The sequence below is a fragment of the Pinus tabuliformis genome, chromosome Q (assembly GCF_031772625.1).
Source record: "Pinus tabuliformis cultivar Carrire ecotype Pingquan chromosome Q, CPIR1, whole genome shotgun sequence".
NCBI classification, from domain to species: Eukaryota; Viridiplantae; Streptophyta; class Pinopsida; order Pinales; family Pinaceae; genus Pinus; species Pinus tabuliformis.
Window position 1 is genome coordinate 645,147,817 of NC_142296.1, and position 20,113 is coordinate 645,167,929.

Here is a 20,113-nt window from a genome sequence, read left to right on the forward strand (position 1 = left end):
CTTGTGAAAGACTGAATTCTTTGACAAGCAATTGCGGATGTGTTGTCACAGAAAATAGTTGTCGCTCCCTCTTGATCACGACAAAGATCTCTCAACATCCTTTTCATCCAAACTTCCTCACACGCTGCTGCTATTGCGGTGAAATATTCAACTTCTACTATTGACAATGAAACTATCGACTGCTTCTTGGAGGCCCATGAAATGGCTCCAGAACCCAAATGAAAAACATATCCTGACGTGCTCTTTTTGTCATCGACACTTCTTGCCCAATCACTATCAGTGTAACCAACCAGCCTGAAATCACTTATTGTGGTGTACAAAACACCATACTGTTTTGTCCCATTGACATACCTTAGAGGTCTTTTCGTTGCTTACCAATGTGTCTCCTTCGGTGTCTCCATGAACCTCGACACCAAGCTCATTGCATATATTATATCCGGCCTAGAGGTGGTCAAATACATCAGTGTGCCTATCATACTTTCGTATAATGTCAGATTGACATTGCTGCTGCAATCTTCTTTGCTCAACTTCAACCCCATGATAGTTGGAGTTGGTGTGGGCTTGTTGTTTTCATATTAAATCTCTCCAAAACATCTATCACATACTTTTCTTGAGAGATAAAAATGTCATTTTCTATTTTCTTTATTTCTATGCCCAAAAAATATCTTAACAACCCCAAGTCAGTCATTTCAAATTCATTCTTCATGACTTGCTTGAAATCAGCGATGAGGAAATCATCACTATCTATAAAAAATAAATCAACTACATATAAGACAACAATGAGAATCTTACCATCATTCTCTTCGATGTAGAGGGTAGGCTCTTTGTCACACTTGTCGAAACCATTGTCCAACAAGTAGGCATCTATCCTGCTATACCATGCATGTGGTGCTTGCTTTAGCCCATAAAGAGATTTCCTCAACCGATACAGTTTGTATTCTTGTCCTTCTACCTCATATCCACGTGGTTGCGCAACATACACTTCCTCTTTCAGCACTCCATTCAATAATGCTGAATTTACGTCCATTTGATATACTTCCATTTATGTTGCGCGGCAATCGCCACAACTGTATGCACTATCTCCATCCTTGCAATTCGTGTAAACGTCTTCAAATAATCTCTTCCATGATGCTGCTTGTATCCTTTGAAAAATAGCCTCACATTATGCCATTCAATCTTGCCATCGACATTGCTCTTGGTCTTATAGACCCACTTCACTCCAATGACTTCTTTTCCTTGTGGAAGATTCACTAACTCCCATGTGTCGTTCCTTTCTATTGCTTCTATTTCTTCCTCCATTGCCGCAACCCATTTTTCTTCTTTGACTGCATCTTCAAAATGGATTGGGTCCTCTACATGACAAAATAATGTAAATAAGGAATTCATACCAACGTTGTTATCAACCTCATCATGCTTATAGATCTCATCTAAATTTCTGAATTTTGATCTTCTTATGCTTGTTGAAGATGGGCTTGACATGTCACTTGGTGTTGCACTTTGCGATGTGCTTGGAGAAGCACTTGCTTGACTGCGTGACGTTGTCCTATTATTTGTTGATGTTGTTGTTTGCTGCCTATTTTATTGAGCTTAAATAGGAGTAGAGGAAGTCACTGTTGAGGAATTTCTTGATGCTGTAAATTCCTTTTTGTCCTCATGTGGTATACATGATTTCACATTGACTGTCTTCTCTAAACTTCCATCTCATGCTTCCTATTCTATGAACTGCACATCTTCGCTGATTATGACCTTCTTGGTTGATGGATTATAGAGCTTGTATGCTTTGGATTCATCACTGTATCCAACAAATATACATTTCTTCCCCTTGCTGTCCAACTTCTTCCTCAACTCATCCAGTACATGTACATATGTCACACAACCAAAGACTTTCATGTGAGTGACACTACACTTTCTTCCACTCCATGCCTCTTCAGGAACCACATTCTGGACGCTTTTGTTTGGACATCTATTCAATATATATGTTGAACAAGCAATAGCTTCAACCCAATAATAATTTGGAAAATGTTTTTCCTTCAACATACTCCTTGACATTTCTATAATTGTCCCATTCTTCCTTTCTGCCACACCATTTTGTTGAGGTGTATACCTTGTTGTAAATTTCTTGTGAATTCCATGCTCCCTACAAAATTGAAAGCAATTCATTTGAGATGTATTCGGCGCCTATGTCAATCCTGAGGACTTTGATGTAGTGTCCACTTTTCTTCTCAACAAGAGCTTTGTATTAGCGAAATCACTTAAACACTTCACTTTTCTGTTTTAGGAGATAGACCCATGTCTTCCTTGTGTAGTGATCTATGAAGGTCAATACATAGTCGCTGCCACCAATTGATGGTGTCTGCATTGGTCCACATAAATCTGAGTGGAAAATCTCCAAAGGTGACTTTTCCCTTACTAAATTTCCTGCCTGAAATGTATCTCTATGTTGTTTGCAAAAGATACATCCTTCACATAGGCTATTTGGTTTTTCTATGAGTGGTAACCCTTTTGCCATGCCTTTTCTATGCAGCAAATTCAAACCTCCAAAGTTGAGATGTCCAAATCTCAAATGCCATAACCAATTTTCATCTTTTACCTCTGCTTGATAGTTCACTTATGTGACAGCTGCATCTTTTCTTCCATCCTCTTGTGAGTTCATTGATATTTGTGCTTGTGCACCTTCTTCCTTCAAATCTGATCTTATCTTTAGGGGAAACATTCTATTGTTTGTCATTTGAACCTTTGCAATCAGCTGTATGCTTGGAGGCCTATCCAAAATTGTGCACTCATCATTTTTGAAGAAGACATTGTAGCCCTTTTGCATGAGTTGTTCAATGCTTATGAGGTTATGCTTCAAACTGAGGACAAGGTAAACATCTGGGATGTACTTATTCTCCCCCTTTTTTGTTAGGATATTAAATCTTCATTTTTCCATGACAAGGACTTTTCTATCGGTTCCTAATGTCACTTCAGATTTCACACTTTCATCCAGATTGGAAAACATTTCTATGTTCCCTAACATGTGGTCTCTACACCCTGAATCTAGATACCATATATCACATTGTTTTTCTTGTGCTATATTACAAGCTAAAAACATGCTATCATGGTTCTGATTTTCTTTTGTGAAATTTACACTTGGTTTGTTACTAATGTCATATTGCTTCTTTCTACATTCATTTGCATAATAACCATACTTCTTATAGTAATGACATTGAACTTGAGATTTATCATACATCTGACCTTGTGCTTGATTTTGGCTTGAGCCTTCACTTGGATTTTGATTGCTGCCCCTTCCACTTGAGCTTGAAGGGTTGCTTCTTCCACCTCTGTGTGGACTTCTTCCTCTTCCTCTAACATATGATCTTCCTCTGCCTCGACCTTGGCCAAATGAGACTTGTTTCTTGAAGGCATGTTCCAATGAGGAGCTTGCTTCTCTATTCAATCTATGTTCATGAGAAATCAGTGATGCATTAAGCTCATCCACTGAGAACTATGAGAGATCCTTTGTATCTTATATGGCCACAACAATGGCCTCAAACCTTGCTGGTAAACTTCTCAAAACTTTCTCAACTACTCTTCTTTCTTCAAGTGTCTCACCATGAGACCTGATTTGAGTAACCAACCCACTTACATGTGTAAAAAACAAGTCTATATTCTCAGACCCTTTGATACAAAGTGTTTCAAAATCTCTTCTCAACATTTGTAGTTTTGTTGTCTTGAATTTTTCCATGCCTTGGTAGGCTGTCTGGAGGGTGTCCCATGCTTGCTTGGACTTCGTTGCTATTGCAACCTTAGAAAAATACTTTCATGAACTGCTTGGAAAATATAGAACAAGGCTTTTGAATCCTTCTTCGTGTTGTCCATTAAAAAATACCTTTCTGCTTGAGAAAACACATTGTATGTTGCTACATCTGTTGGTTCTGGAAAACCATTCTCCACCAAATCCCAAATGTCTTGAGACGAAAATACGGCCTTCATTGTAATAGCCCAATAATCATAATTTTTTCCATTAAACTGAGGTATTTGAGGATTAGTAAAGCTTGTGCTTGATGTTGCCATTTCCGGGTGTAAAAAACTTTCTACCTGCTGGTAAATATGCTAAAAACAATTTGCCCTCAAAACAATTCTTACTGCTAGTAAAAAAACTTGTTTTTACACTAATAATATTTAATGTGCTCTGATACAATGTTAGAAAAATTTTACGAGGGCAAATTGTTTTTACACACCATGTTAGAAAATTTTTACAAGGGCAAAGGGACTCAGAAATCAGTTCCGGAAGAGTAGGCAAGGTCAAATTCAGTTGGGAAAGGTAAATCTTTAGGTTGCTGGAGGATATCGCAACCACACAGGGACTTAATTAAAACACAGAGTTCACTCCCAGCAAAGCAAAGTAAAATAAAAAAGGTCGCTGAAATTTACTTGTGTAAGGTTAGAAACATAACACAAGTGACCACACTTTATATTATATGTCAAAACATAAAGAAATTACATTCTCCTGATAAATGGAGGCTGCAACTCCAAGTGAAAAACACAACGCATTACTGGGTTGCAGAGTAAACTTCTGGAAAACTCTGTAAAACTAGTTTTCACATGCCCACCAAAATTTCAGCCACGATTTCTCCTCACTACTTCATAGACTCTCACCTCCTAACTTGCCCAACATGCACAACATTACAAATGACTTTCACTTGCATATTTATCCTAACATACGAATTTCACATTAATTACACAATAGACAAAATATTTAATACGCAACATGGAGGATTTTACATAGTAAATGATTTTCTGAACTTGCAGGTGTTGTGGAGTGTGGAATGAATGTTTGCCCATATCTATTTATTAAACTTCATTAAATGCTTTAACTTCTATGATGTGTTGCGAAATGGTCCGCTCTGAACTTCTATTTTCACTCCTGTCCTTCTGCCTTTCAAACATAATCGCAACCGTCTAGTGGTTGATTGGGCAAGTATGCAGGTTGTTAATGTGTTTAAGGCGATGGTTGGCATTAATATTTCCAACAGATTTCTGCTTCATGTATCCCTTCGATGTAGCTGTGTCATTTGCAATACATACTATAATATTTCCTTTCATTTTTTTTGCATCTAAGCACTCTGGAACACAATTGTTGCACAATACCTTCCTTTGAATTTCCCCTCTTCATCAAAAATATAATTATAAAATTCCTACATTGTATACTTCAAATTCCCTACATTAAATCTGTGTTGGAAAGTTACCTTGCCGCTACTGGGTCAAAGGGTCAGTCACAGGACTTGGTAGGCATGCTTCCTCCGTACACAAGTGGGTGCGCGGCCGATTGAATGAGATTCGAAAAGGTGATGCCCTTACCCTAAATGCACAGTACAAATATTTAAAGCCAAATCCCAAAATACTGGATCTACAAATCATGAAAAATGTTAACTAATTTATATGTATTTTACAACAGGTTTGTTTATAGAACTAATCTACATCTGTTTGATCATTAGAATTGTTTTGGTAATTCGAGAGAGTGACAAAACTGCATTTTATTGCCCCTTTAGTCGACTTCTTTATAAAATAGTCTTTAATACTATTAGGAATAGGCATGAAATTATCACTATAAAAACAGGGCATGCACTTGAATGGCAGAATCTATTAGTAAAGTTGTGAAGAAATGAAATTATTAATTGTTGTGTAAAGTGAAAAAACATTATAGTATTGTGTTTATTTTCCCTTGTTCTCACCTGAATAATCTTACCATTGCCTAACACAATGTTTGACTAGAAATCTCGGTCGATTGAGGTTGCTCCAACTATAAAAATGCATGGCGCAGCATTAACCACTGTTTGGGAATCTGGTCCCTCATTTCCCGCAGAGGATATAACCAGAATTCCTTTGTGAGTAGCATGAAATTCTCCTACGACAATTGGATCGTTCACAAAATCGGCCTGATTTCTGGACCAAAATCCAATTGAGATGGATGCAATATCCACTCCATCTTTAACTGCATCGTCAAAGGCAGCTAAAAACTGAACACTAGGGCACCCATAGTCCAGCCCACAAACCCTATACATGGCAATTCTGGTAGAGGAACTGGCCAGTCCATCTCTAGCTGTTCCCTTAGCGAGACCATTATAGTTTGCATTATCCACAAAGCTGCCAGCTGCAGTGGAAGCTGTAAACGTGCCATGGCCATCATAATCTCTTGCAGTCCTTTTTTGTGGCAATATTGATTTCGGTTTAATACTTGTCACCAAATCATCGTCCTCTCCACCTGAGTAGAAACAACGAACAAACTTATTTCAGTTGCATAGATCACCTATTACAGTTGGAAACGTTGAAGCCTTCTCCCTTAATGCATGCTCCCTTCCACTGCGAAGGAACAAGGCCCATACCCTTGCCACTGAAGCTGGCTGCTTCCGGCCAAATGCTTTCAAGGTAAGATATTATTTTCTCACAAGTTATATGAATTTGTTTAAAATAAAAACAAAAATCATTATAATCAACATAAATTTATTTAATTTAAATCTACTCGGCCATTAAAAATTTACACTGGATTTGATTTCTCAAATCTTTTTTCACTTTAAAAAAATTTGCAGCTCACCATTAACATGTATCCAATCTTTTTTTATTTAAAAAAAATAAAATTACATTGGATTTCATGTCTCAAAATCTATTTCCATTCAATGCCAATAATTAATAGATGAAGAATTAATTTTTAATTTTTAATTATAATTATAATAATTTATTTTATGTTATTATTTTTTAATTTAATTGAATGAAATCAAAATGTTTTATTAATAATTATAATTATAATTATTAATTTTTAAATATCTTTTAACTCTATGTAATTTGATTGAGTCAAAACTTTCAACATAATAATATATTACATTTCTATCATACTAGACAGTGTTTTTTATGATAAGCATATTGCTCTTAAGATATTTCAAAATTTCATTTCTTTAAATTTACATATTTAAGTCCCAATTATACCTCACACCATTTGGTGTAGGAGTCCCATCCTGTATAAAGACTTGGTTGCCGAATCCTTAAAGATTTGACTGGCTCTAACTATCTGCAAGAGAGAGGGATGCACTGGTACCTTTGAAAATCAATAAGGTGCGCCTGTTGAATGTTCAGTTGTAAATGTGTCAAGGTACTTCTACCGTGAAGAGAGGAGAAAAGTGAGCCTCTAAGAGAGAGGTAGTAGTACTACCCAACAAGAGACACACATGATCCGGAAGGATCCGTCTAACATCCAGTAGAATAATCCACAAAGGATGCGACAATCATTACAACCAACAAATGAAGAAAGGTTTGTCTAATATCCTGCGGAATAGTCCACAAGGATGGGAAAACAATAACAACCATTACAACACATTCTCAATAAGATAAGTACTAAACAACCGAAATAGTTCAACTGTCTTAGCACATGTGAAAGCAAACATGAGGTACACACATCCGTAGAATAGTCTTACAAACATTCATAATCCATGTAGGAAGAACATGTTGGCATTGAAGGCTTGTGTTATTAAGTAAAATTTCCAAGGCACATGTTTACAATTGTGTTATTAAGTAAAAGTTCCAAAACACGTGTTTACAATGTACATCAGTAGCTCCAGTAGTGAAGCATTGGAGCCACTCCTTGCTCCCCAAAGAACTAACTTATCTCTCTACTGCGTTTCTTAATTCATTAGCTTGTGTGTTCATTTACAAGTGTGTCTTTCAACAAACTTTCCTCCTTCATCTCCTTCTTCATCATCTTTCTATGTTGTGATAAGATACCTGTATCTGCAATTCACTCATGAAGAGATGATATTTGTCTAAAAACCTCCAAGTCTAAGATAATGCATTTTGATCCATTAATTGAGTCGGAACCATGTGACAAGTTGGGAGAGAGGTCTCAATTACTATGCAGTGCACAGTTCCAACAATTATGGGTGAGGCTTGAGCTCTCAGACTGCGCAGTGCGTAGTTCAAGCACGACTGAAGGACAAGACTACGCAATTTTGGGAGCCACTGTGACACACTAAGGGGATGAGCTTGAGAGGAAAAACTGTGTAGTTTTGAGAGGAACAGGAGGCAGGGCTACTAAGCAATTGTGCAATTCAGAGGCTCAGGGGATGAGCTTGAGGCTTGTGATTGCGCACTGCATGGTGAAAGTTGAGCTGGGAGAAATGATTGCATAATTCTAGAGGCCAAGGCCGAAGCATGACCACAATAACTATGTAGTGGAACAATCCTGGGAGGCAGGAACTACACATTATGCAATGTCAAGGGGAAAGGTATCAGCTAGAGGGTTGGAACTGCATAATGCGCAGTTCAGTGAGGTCGGGATGCAAATTTCCTTAGTCGAGAAGCCTTCTAAAAATTGGCTAAATGTAAGATGATCGGTTAGAATAATATGAACGGTGATAAGATCGACTGTGATCTCACAATTAGAATACTTGACGACACAACAACATGGATAACCCAAGACACAAGAACAATGTATTTCCCTCTATGTGACCACTTTATCACCATTACGACAATTAAGATATACTTTGGGACGACCATGACGACACTTGTGCGACAGTGCTCAAAATTTGTGAATAAGCGTGACAAATACTTGCATGGTTAGAAAAACTCATATACACGTACATAGGCCCTTGAAACCATTAGAATAGGATTTTACACATCGTGTGACCTTCAAATCTTGCTGAAATTCGACAATTAACCCAACTTGCAAAATGGATCAAACTACTTCAAGAAATCTCATGAAATGATCTTCAGTGTTTGCAACAATAGTATGCAAGACCAAGGAAGGCTCCAAAATTGAGCACAAGACAAAATTTTATAGGGTGTTGTAGCAACTAAAACACTTAGCCACACACTGGTAGAATTACAACTTCTCTATCTCGGTTAACTTCTTTTGTACAGTGCCTTAGTTCTTCATGGAGTATTGATTCATTGTGAAGATTTCTTTGGTATTCCTACTTACCCCATGAATAGAGATGGTCCCCTTTATGCCTTCTTGGTTGAACACAACATAAGGTTCAACGATATCACAATGTTTCAAGTTGGGAAGGGTAGTGTATCTCATGAGATGAAGATTTTCATAGTATAACTTTTCATCTCTAGTGTTGCTCTGTTGCCTACAAGCCTGGACAATACGCTAGTGGAGTCATGCAGGAACACAAATATTTCTCTGCGGCCAGTGAGCCTAGACAGTACCCCGACAGAGTTGCATGCTTCACCTCTCATTGGTGGAAGCATTTCTCTTTTGCGTTTATTTATTTATTTTAAAGAGGATTGTGCATCGAAACTTATTTATTTTGTGGCGGAAGAAGGATCCTGACTTATTGAGAGAGGAACATGTTGTTCCTTCAGAGAATCATATAGAGACATCTAATTTAGGTTTGTTCATTCAGATTTTTTCCCCTTCTCCTCTTCTTCTGATTGGATAAGCATCAAAACACTGAAACACAAAACTGATTATGGGCATAAGGTTTCTCAAATAGAAACAGGTTCATGGTTGGACCAAAACTCTCCTTATGGACAGATCGTATTTTTTGTCGGAACTTTGTTGGCCAAAAGATATAACCAACACAACGAAGATGGACAAAAGGTTAGCCAAATGTTGAAGTGTCACAAGACTCTTTAGAGTTCGGCCACACACATACTAAGAATCCACAATGTGTTCATGTACATCACTTATTGACATGACAAAAACAAAACAAAATTCAAACAAACAAGAAAGAAAAGACTATGTATGCAGTGTAGGGCACAACCACAGATCTTCATTGGAAGTAGTGTTTTAATTCTTTGCCAGTGACAGGGAGATAGTCAATCTTCCTGTCAAGTGATTGAAGATGATAAATGTGTTGGCCAATATTTTTGTGGACAATGAATGGCCCAATCCACTGGGACTGTTATATATGTCATTATGCATTCATTCTTTCGACTACGTTATAGTTTGTCATTTTCACCTTGGCGGAGGTTTTTCAAGGAACGTAGTCGCTTGTCCGCACCGGGCAAGGTTTCCCTCTTCTTTTGGCTTATCACCTTGGCGGAGGTTTTATATGTTGCGGTAGTTTTCCAGATGCATGAATAAAATTAGTGTGTTTGCCTTTTTCCTCGTGGGCTTTGTCCCACTTCAAGGCTAAGTCACCCACACTGAAGTTGTTCTTCCCTGTAGACTTCTTGTTGAAGCACCTCTTGATATGATTTTGATGAAGTGAAATTTTTTCTTTTTCTTTCAACTTTTATTCATGTAATTTGTGAAGGGTGTCCATCCTATGTAGCATTAATAAGCATGGATTTCCTTGGGATTCTTGCGGAAGTTTGTATGCAAACAAGTAGATATTGGGCAAGAATATGGTTTCTTTTCATATACTAGGAAGTAAGGGGAGGTGTTCAAAGTGGGCTTTGGTGTGACTCAGTCAGCCCATAAATCATTTACCAAAGCAAAGTGCCAGTTTTTTTGCTCAGAGAATATGGCCTTTTTGACGACATGAATTAGGTTCTTATTCATGGATTCATCAAGACCATTACCTTCTGGATAATAATTAGCTAAATGTTTCAATATAATACCATTTTCCAATGCAAAATCGTAAATTATTAACGATGAAAAGTATGATTTATTCTCAAAACCAAGTGAAGTAGGAATGTTGAACCTAGAAATAATGTTCTACTAAAGGAAATTTATGATTTCCTAATCATTCACCTATTTGAGAGGAACGACTTCTACCCACCACGTGAAATAATATGTAGCAGTGAGAATATAATAGTGCTACTTCAATCAATGTAGAAATATTTCTCCAATAATATCCAAGCCCCATTGTTGAAAAGGTTTTTCCACTCCAATGCGTTGCAATGGGGCGACTGACTTCTTGTTTATGTTGGCACACCTGTGACAAATCAAACACTTTTGGGCATAAACATGAGCATCTTTGAATAATGTAGGTCAGTAAAAGTCAGCCTACATGACTTTATGAATTGTTTTTTTACCCACAAAATGTCCCCTGGCTGGTCCGTCATGGAGATCACAGAGTACTTTCTCTGAATCATGTGCTTCTAAACACCTAACCAATACTCCATTATGGTGCTTTCTAAAAAGCACCAAATGCACTAGTTGGTAAGATAATGCTTTGAGTCTGAGTGCCATGTTTTTCCATGTGGATAGATGGGAGGGATCATTGTTGTTCTCAAGGTATTGGTGCACATCCGTGTACCAAGAGTTCATGACAGTAGTGGAGGAAGATCACTCGACATTGTACATTTTTATTTCTTGCTCCCAACCTGAGAGAACTTCTTCTTCCTTTGCGTCCACTTCTTCTAATGTTAGTTGACATAGACCATTGCCCTTGATTATGTGAACTAGTTTGAATTCTAAGTCATATTCCTATAGACCAATCATCCATTTCACTCTCCTCTCGCCAAACACTTGTTGTACAAATAGTGATCTGACTACTCGATGGGGAACAAAGATAATACAATGATTTTTTAGAAGATAGGGCTGAAAATGCTTAACAACCTTGTACACTGCATAATATTGCTTTTCAAGGGTGGGATAATTGAGTTAAGGTACTTGAAGACTAGCACGCATGAAATATATACGCCACTCATTATTTTGGTCATCCTTTTGTGTGAGCACAATGACAAGAGAAGTGTCAAAAGCAAAGGTGTAGAGAAAAAAATCTCTGCTAAAGTCTGGGTTCATAATGTAAGTGCTTGTGTGATAGCTTGTTTGATATGGGAAAACATGTCCTTTTCCCTTCTATCCCATATGTATACTACATCATTCTTTATCTTCTCCTGTATTGGTTTAACAATCTGAGTTTAATTGGAAATGAAATTGCAGAGGAATAATTTTCCCCGGAAATGATTGCATAACTTTTTTATTCACTGGGAAGGGAATCTGTGTGATTTCTTTGACCCTCTAAAAGTCCACTTTAATCCCACCCTTAGCAATGATGTGGCCTAGGAGGTTACCCTAAGAAACTACAAAGATACTCTTCTTGGGATTAAGGGATATCCAGTTCTTGCGACATCACTCGAGAATTTTCTTCGAGTGGCGTATGTGATCTGATCTCAATTTGGAAAACACTGTAACATCATCAAGATAGACCACTGCACTCTTTCCAATCAATCCCTTAATGTGATGTCCATAGCACGTTGAAATGTAGCACCCAAGTTAATCAACCCAAACGACATTCACTTGAATGTGAACGTGCCCCACTTCATGCGAGAAGTTGTATAAAGTCTACCACGCTCTGAGACCAGAACCTGGTTGTATCCTAAATATCCATCCAAGAGAGAAAACATTTATGACCCCCATATTGTTTTCAATATCCGCTCCATAGACAACGTAGGGCAATTATCTTTGTTCGAGGTGTGGTTAACGGTTAAGATTTCAAAAATCAACACACAAGCGGATTTCCCTAGACTTCTTTTTTACCAAGACCAAGATTGATACCCACGTGGAGTGTCACACTTTGTATATGATCCGAGAATCTATCGATTTCCTTAACTCCTTTTGAATGAGGGGTTCAAGTGTTAGATGTACCTTCCATAGATTTTGTTGAACTAGCTTGGCCCCTTCTTTTATCAGAATCACGTGTTGGGTAATTCGCATGTCATAAATTTTTAGCTCTTCGTACATCCACGTGAATGCATCTCGGTATTTCCTGAACAAGCGGATAAAGGGTTGCCTCTCTTTTGGTGTACAACAAGTACCATGATTGAAAAATTCGGATCCTTTTCCATTCCCAAACTGAACTGCGTGTGTGACAATTTGGAACTATAGGTTTTAGCATTAACAGGTCCCCATAAGCGGTTTTGCAGGTCATACATCTTTTCCAGTGATACCATGTCTTTTTCCATGAGATTGCCTTTGCTTGAGCTAGCTTCATCCTGCAAGGTCCTTTCATGCTCGTCTTCATCAATTATTGCGTCCTTGAAAACATCAACATTTGTCATGAATTGCAGTATATGTTGGTCATCATTGCAAACGTGTAAATTAATGATATTATCAGGGATGGATGGCTTATAAAGAATTTCAATAGAAAAACTTCCCCTTAATGGTGGCAACCTAGCAGCAACATTTTCCAATGCATTTACACCTGCATTACACATTCTAGCAACAACAATAATATTAAAATTTTGGAATCAAAAAATCAAATGCCATACCTCTTTTTGATAGCTTTTAAGAAGAGGTGACACACAATGTATGGTATCTGGTCCCTATCACACCACAATTTCTAAGTCACCTACTTCATTTAGAATGGAAATGTTGAGGTTGATGGCTATTTGCAAACCCAAGATAAGTGCCTTGTATTTTGCAGTGTTGTTCGTGCACTCAAATTCCAAGTGGCTAGAGACCATATGTTTTCTCTATAGCGGGTCTATTAAAACACAACCAGATCCAGAGCTCTCTTGCGTTTTGGAACCACCAAAGTACAAATTCCACATATCATATGTACAAGGACTGGGAACTACAGTAGTAATATTATTACTATCACTAACTGTACAAATGTCATTTTCACCAGTTGAAATATGAAGGAGCTCCAACTATTTATATGGTGGGACTGGGGATGGTTGTGCAATATAACACCCCATTTCTGTTTCTAGGAAGCAAATGCCAAAGATAAGCTATGTGAAAGCCACAAGTTCATTCTTTCCATTCAAGGGAGTGACAGTATGTTTCTTGTATCTCTTTGAATCACCTGAATAAGATTATTTCTTAGCTTATATAGAAGCCATAAATGTGACCAATCCATAGAAAAGTACTCTTGTAGCTTGTTGGTCCAATCTCTGTTCAACAACACTCCATATGCTTCTGGAATTTCCACAATAACTATGTTGATACATTGGTGGAATTTCTCATCGGATGATAAACAAATAATCACATCTCTGAGTTCACCAACTACATGGACAAGAGTTTTGTCCAGTTGAATTATTTGTGCATTTGTTTTGTCCCATTTTGCATTGTTTTTCTTGGAGATAGATAATGACATTACGTTCACCGATGCATCGGAATCAACCAAGCAATTGTGTACATTGAAATTGAATATTTCATAAGTTAACAGAAAATGAGGGCAGAGTGTATTTGCATCCAATGTTGAAGCATTAAGTACACATTCGAGGGAACCATAGGATGTACCAAATCCCTTATCAAAAGAAGAACCATTACTTGCAGTGGACTACCCAAGTGCGCGTAAAAGGATGTCCCGTTGGCTCGTGATATTTTTTAGTTCAAACACTGATATGTTCATACAAACCTTATTCATGTCACCAACTATGTTGTGATCTACAACGGGAAGGATTGTCAAAGTTTCAGGGGGCGTGACTTGGTTTGTGACTTCTGGAATGTTGGTCTTACTCTTAATACCTAGGGAAGAACTTTTCATTATCACTGCATTAGCAGACTTGATCTGAGTGTTATGTGCTGACATGACAGGTGGAATGATATTTCGTAATGGGTTTTATTTTATTTTATGCTTCATCAACTCTGGTCTAGTGGCCAACCCTTGGCTTCTCAGATTGCATCGGTTGGTTTGCTTTTAGGTCGGACCATCACTCAGAGGTTGTTTGTCGGTTGTACGCTTTTGGGTTGTGGGTATGCAATTGAACATGTTTATTGTGTGCCCCACACTCGGAGTCCCTTCAGTTGCAACAACTTATGCATTTTCCTTTGCAGCCTTGGTCTACTACTTAGCGATTACCGCATCAACAAGATGCTTATCAAGAATTCTCATGGCGTGATTCCATTGTGGGCATGTTTTTTTGGAATGATATTCTTGATGATATGAACAATATTGGTCTATGCCCATGCTTTCAATATTCAATACAACATTTGATCTCTATGCAAACTTAGCCGATTGGTTGATGCTATTGCCAAAATTTGCAGTCCTTATAAACAGTTTTAAATTAGGAGGCTTGCGGCTAATAGTGGTATTGCTTGACCTTTGTTTCAGTTCTGCCAACTCATTTGAAAAAGTCTTGAAAGTATGGGTCAAGCTCTAAATATCAATAATTTCTTTCTCTTTAGCGTTACTCACAGAGACATGTGACCCTTAACCCATTTCTTTGGAGTCTTTGTTTAGTTCATCATATACAATGTCTCCAATCACGCGTAAGTCTTTTTCAACCTTGATTTCCTCTTCATAATTTTTTGTGAAAGTTTGTTTCGCAGTTCTCTTTACAAACTTTGCAATGTTGACCAGTAAGGTAAAAGTGTAATAATCAATGATGATGGATTCATGAGGTTTAGTGTTTGCTGAGAACTTATTTAGAATACAGCTAAAACACTCATTGAAATCTTTCACTTTTTCCTTTTGATCCATCTTGAGACTGCCCAACTCTTTCAATAACATGGCGGGCTCTTGCCATCAACAAATTTTTCAAGGAAAATTTTCTTAAACCCCCTCTAGTTCTGGATGGAAGAGTATGATACAACACAACTTCTCTACCATTTATGGTACACAAAACTGGTGTACATGCAACATCATCATAGTGTACCTCAAGTGTTTGCAGATGTAGGTAGAAGTTGTCTAGATGATCCTTCGCCTTTACTGCTCTGTTAGGGTCATACTTCGTTAAGATATTTTCTGGATGCCTTGGAATCTTGTGTAACACACATGGTGGTGCAAGTGGGATCTGAGACATCCAATCCAGATCTTGGTCTGTCATGTCTTCTTTGTTTCCTTCCCCTTCTTCTTTAGAATCAGATTGGTCTTCTTCTTCTTCTTCTTCTTCTTCTTCTTCTCCACCCAACCCATGGAAAGTATCATCTGAGAGCCCTATGTTATCACCGTGACCACCGTTGAAGGTTGGAGGTTGTTCTAGTTTTTCTATATTTTCTTTAGAGTTTGCTAACACTTTAAGGGTGGCGACAACCAACTCTTCAACTTTTGAAACCACTATCCTAGTAGGGGTGGTTTGGTTCCTCTTCAGAAAGTATGGAAGAGTTCCTATTCTAGGTATCAATCCAATAGTTCTCGCAAAATTTTGGGTGATGGGGCAGATGGCCCAGAGTTGTCTGTATGTGAGTTCATAAGATTGTGTAGTCTCAGGCTGAGAAGAATTACCAACTTTAGGAATACGTGTAGGGGAGTTGTTGGGAATGTTACTGCCTTGACCAGAGGAGGTAAGATTGGGGTGAGTGGGGTTATCAGCCATAAAAGTCTAGTTGCCTCCCTTCTAGCACCAGAAATGTTGACGGTGCTAGACCCGCCAACATTCAAGGGATATCCCCAACATGAAGTACCAATTAGACCTCACACCATTTGGTGTAGGAGTCCCATATAGTATAAAGGCCCGATTTCCGAATCCTTAAAGATTTTCCTTGGCTCTAATTGTCAGCAAGAGAGAAGGATGCAATGGTGCCTTCGAAAAGTAAGAAGGTGTTCCTAGTGAGTTTTCAGGTATAAATGTGTCAAGGTTCTTCTACTATGGAGAGAGGAGAAAAGTGAGCCTCTAAGAGAGAGGTAGTAGTACAACCCAACAAGATACACACATGAACTCGACGGATCCATCTTACATCCAACGGAATAGTCCATATAGGATGCGACAGTCGCTACAACCAAAAAATAAAGAAATGTCTATCTAATAGATTGCATAATAGTCCACAAGGATAGGAAAACAATAATAACCATTAAAACACATTCTCAATAAGATAAGTACTAAAACAACTAAAATAGTTTAACCATCTTAACACATGTGAAATCAAAGTTGAAGTAGAAACATTCGTAGAATATTCTTACAAAAAATCATAATCCATGCATGAAGAACCTGTTGGCCTTGAAGGCTTATGTTATTAAGTAAAATTTCCAAGACACATATTTACAATTTAGATCACTAGCTTCGATAGTGGAGCATTGGAGCCACTGCTTGTTCCCCAAAGAACTAGTTTATCTCTCTAATTATTTGTGGGAAGAGCCAAGGTGAAAAGTCTTTTTCGCATATAATAAGGGAGTATATATAAGAATCGGGTGATGCTTCCCCTTCCTTGTGACTCTTTGACTACCCTCATGATTTTTTGACTTCCTATGACTTTTCAACTTTACATGACTCTTCATATTCCACACATGTCCTTTGGACTTTCAGTTTACAATACATTTCTGAAACATATGTTACATTTTTGGACACAAGGTGTGTGATGTGACTACTCATGAAATGACATGACATGATACTGTTGACATGGACTACATGATGACATTGAAATGTCAAGCCACTTCTACTACTGAGTGATGAGTGTTTGCTTCTTCTTTTCACCTCCATATGACTTGGTGACAAGGAATCTTCAATGATATTAAGTCTTGAGTTGTGATCACAAATTGAGCTCCCTTTTTTCGTTTCTTAATTGATTAGCTTGTGTGTTCATCTACAAGTGTGTATTTCGGCAAGATTCACTCCTTCATCTCCATCTTCATCATCTTTCCATGGTGTGATAGTGTACCTATATCTATAATTCACTCATGACGAGACAACATCAGTTCGAAAACCCCTGAGTCTAAGATAGTGCATTTTGATCCATTAACTGAGCTAGGACCAGGTGATAGGTTGGGAAAGAGGGCTCAGTGACTGCCCAATGCATAGTTCCAACAGTCAGGGGTGAGGCTTGACCTCTATGACTATGCAGTGCACAACTTAGGCAGGATTGAAGGACAAGATTGTGCAATTTTGAGAGCCAATGGGATAGGATGAGGGGATGAGCTTGAGAGGACACACTGCATTGTTATGGGAGGCACAAGAGGTAGGGCTACCGCGCAATTACGCAGTTAATAGGCTCAAGGGATGAGCTTGAGGCTTGTGATTGCATAGTGCATAATGAAATCCAAGATGGGAAGAATGATTGCCCAATTCTAGAGGCCAAGGTCGGAGCTTGACCACAGGAACTGCGCAATGCAACAGTCCTAGGAGACGAGAACTTTGCATTTTGTAGTGTCATGAGAATATTGTTTCTTTGTCCATCTCCAAAGAAATGGAGCATGCCCCAAAAGAAGAAAAGTTAAGCTCATTCTTCTAGTAAGAAGAGAAAGATCAACTTCTAGGATCCAAATGATGGTGGTGAGGGTGGAAGTGGTCAATGAGTGACCGATGAGACTCATTTTTTATATATGACATCATATTATTGCATATGATCGTATTTGGGCTTGAGATATCCTTTCTCTATTAGATTTGTTTTCTATATATGTCACCTATGATATCCCTTAGCTTAATGATTTGATTGTATTTAAATGTGCACAGATTTATTTTGTTATTTAGTATGCTACAATGAAAGACAAATGAATATTTTAATTATTAATAATTATTACTAATGATATCTAGTTGTAAATTTGTAATTATGTTTTATTTTGTGAATAAAGAAAACATGGGGATTTAATGGTTGAGTATATATGGTTGAAAGAGAAAAATATTGAAACTTAATTATGAAAAAGTTATTATTATTATCATTATTATTTGTTAGGATATTTCGAAACATAGGAAATAGTTAAGTACAACTTGGTCTAGTATAGAGTAAGGTAAAGTGTGTTTCTTTACTATGTACATTTTGTAACTTACAATCTGACGGTCACGATATGTAGTGATCTGACGGTTCATTCTCTCCTCGGTATTACCGACACTTGATCATTTGTAGGGTAATCCGTCTATGAGAGAAGCATATGTAAATTTTCATTCTTTTATTAATAAACTGCCTGAAGTGGCCGCATTGGCTCAGGCTATGGACTGTTTCCCTCTTTGAGGGTTTTAACCACGTCAAAATACTGGTGTATTGATCTGTGATCTGTTTGTGAGCGGTGTCCTTTGGTGTTCTGTCCGAAGAACTTACCCTGTAAATTCCTACATGGTATTAGAGCTATTTGAGGGCCGTGTCTATTGGTGATCCAAATCTGAAGTCGGTAGAACTGCATCCAACTACCGTTTCCTAGATCTACTGTTTCTGACTGCTTTCGGGCCGAGAGGACTGCTCTGTTGTGTTGGGAGAATCTGTTCTAGTGAGGAACCCCTTTCGTTTCATGCGAAAAGGTTTCTGGTAGCCCTAGCTGTGTCATTTTTAAGATCTGGAGGTATACAATGTTTATTTGCAGTTTACAGTTATTTTCTCTTTGTTTATTTTGGTTTTTGGTTAATTTAGCTTTTTTTATTACCGCATCTATACCTTTCATTTCTACGTATGCTCTTTGCCCTGCGACTCTCTGTGATCTGGGCAAATCAGAAACAGAAAGGAAGGATTTTTCTCATGCGTATGCTCTTTTCCGCTGCGCCTTTGTGTGATCTCGGAAAATCAGGCTAAAGCTAACTTTGAGCCGCAAGGTTTGTTTTTAAAAATATTTAGTTTCCGGCTAAAGCTAACTTCAAGCCATAAGGTTCATTTTTTTTGTATGTCCGTGTTGGGTTTTGTGTTTTTTGTTTTGTAGGGAAAAAGAGCTTTCTAAAAGCAAACACGCAACCCAAAGCATCAACCCCCCCCCCCCCCCCCTTTCTCTCTCTCTCTCTCAAACTTTTTGTATAGCTCACTTGGTGCAAAGCTAATTTATGAGAGTAGAGGTCTTGGGTTCAAGTCTCCATTTTGTGGGGGCGGATTTTTCATTTCCGCACATTCCCGCACTTCGTCAGCGACTTCATCAAATTTTCTTCAAAAAGCCATAACTTCTTCATCCAGAAGCCGTTTTCAGAACCATTTTTTTTAAACATCCTAATTTTTCGAGATCTTTCCATTGCAACACTTAGTTTTAGCATCTATATCTTTAGTTTTTTTAAAATGGAAAGTCCATGCCAAGTTATTCTTGACAGCACCAACTACTTCCAATGGTGGTGCTACATTGTGGATTTACTTAGAAGTAAAGGTCTTTACATAATATCCATAGGCCAAGAGACCAAACCGAAAGATGAAGACAAGACAGCTAAATGGAAAAAGAGGCAAGACCAAGCACATGGGTTGATAGGGATGTCTATTTCTCCAGATCTTAGATTCCATATTGCAGAACTTGATACTCCTAATGAAGCAATGAAACAGATTACTAAAGTCTTTGGAATTAAAAATGAACTTAAAGCCCATCAACTTGAAAATGAATTGCTTACATTGGACCCCAATAATTTTTCTTGCATTGAAGATTTTTTGTCCAAGTTCAAGACCCTTAGACTTCTCTTGGAAGGT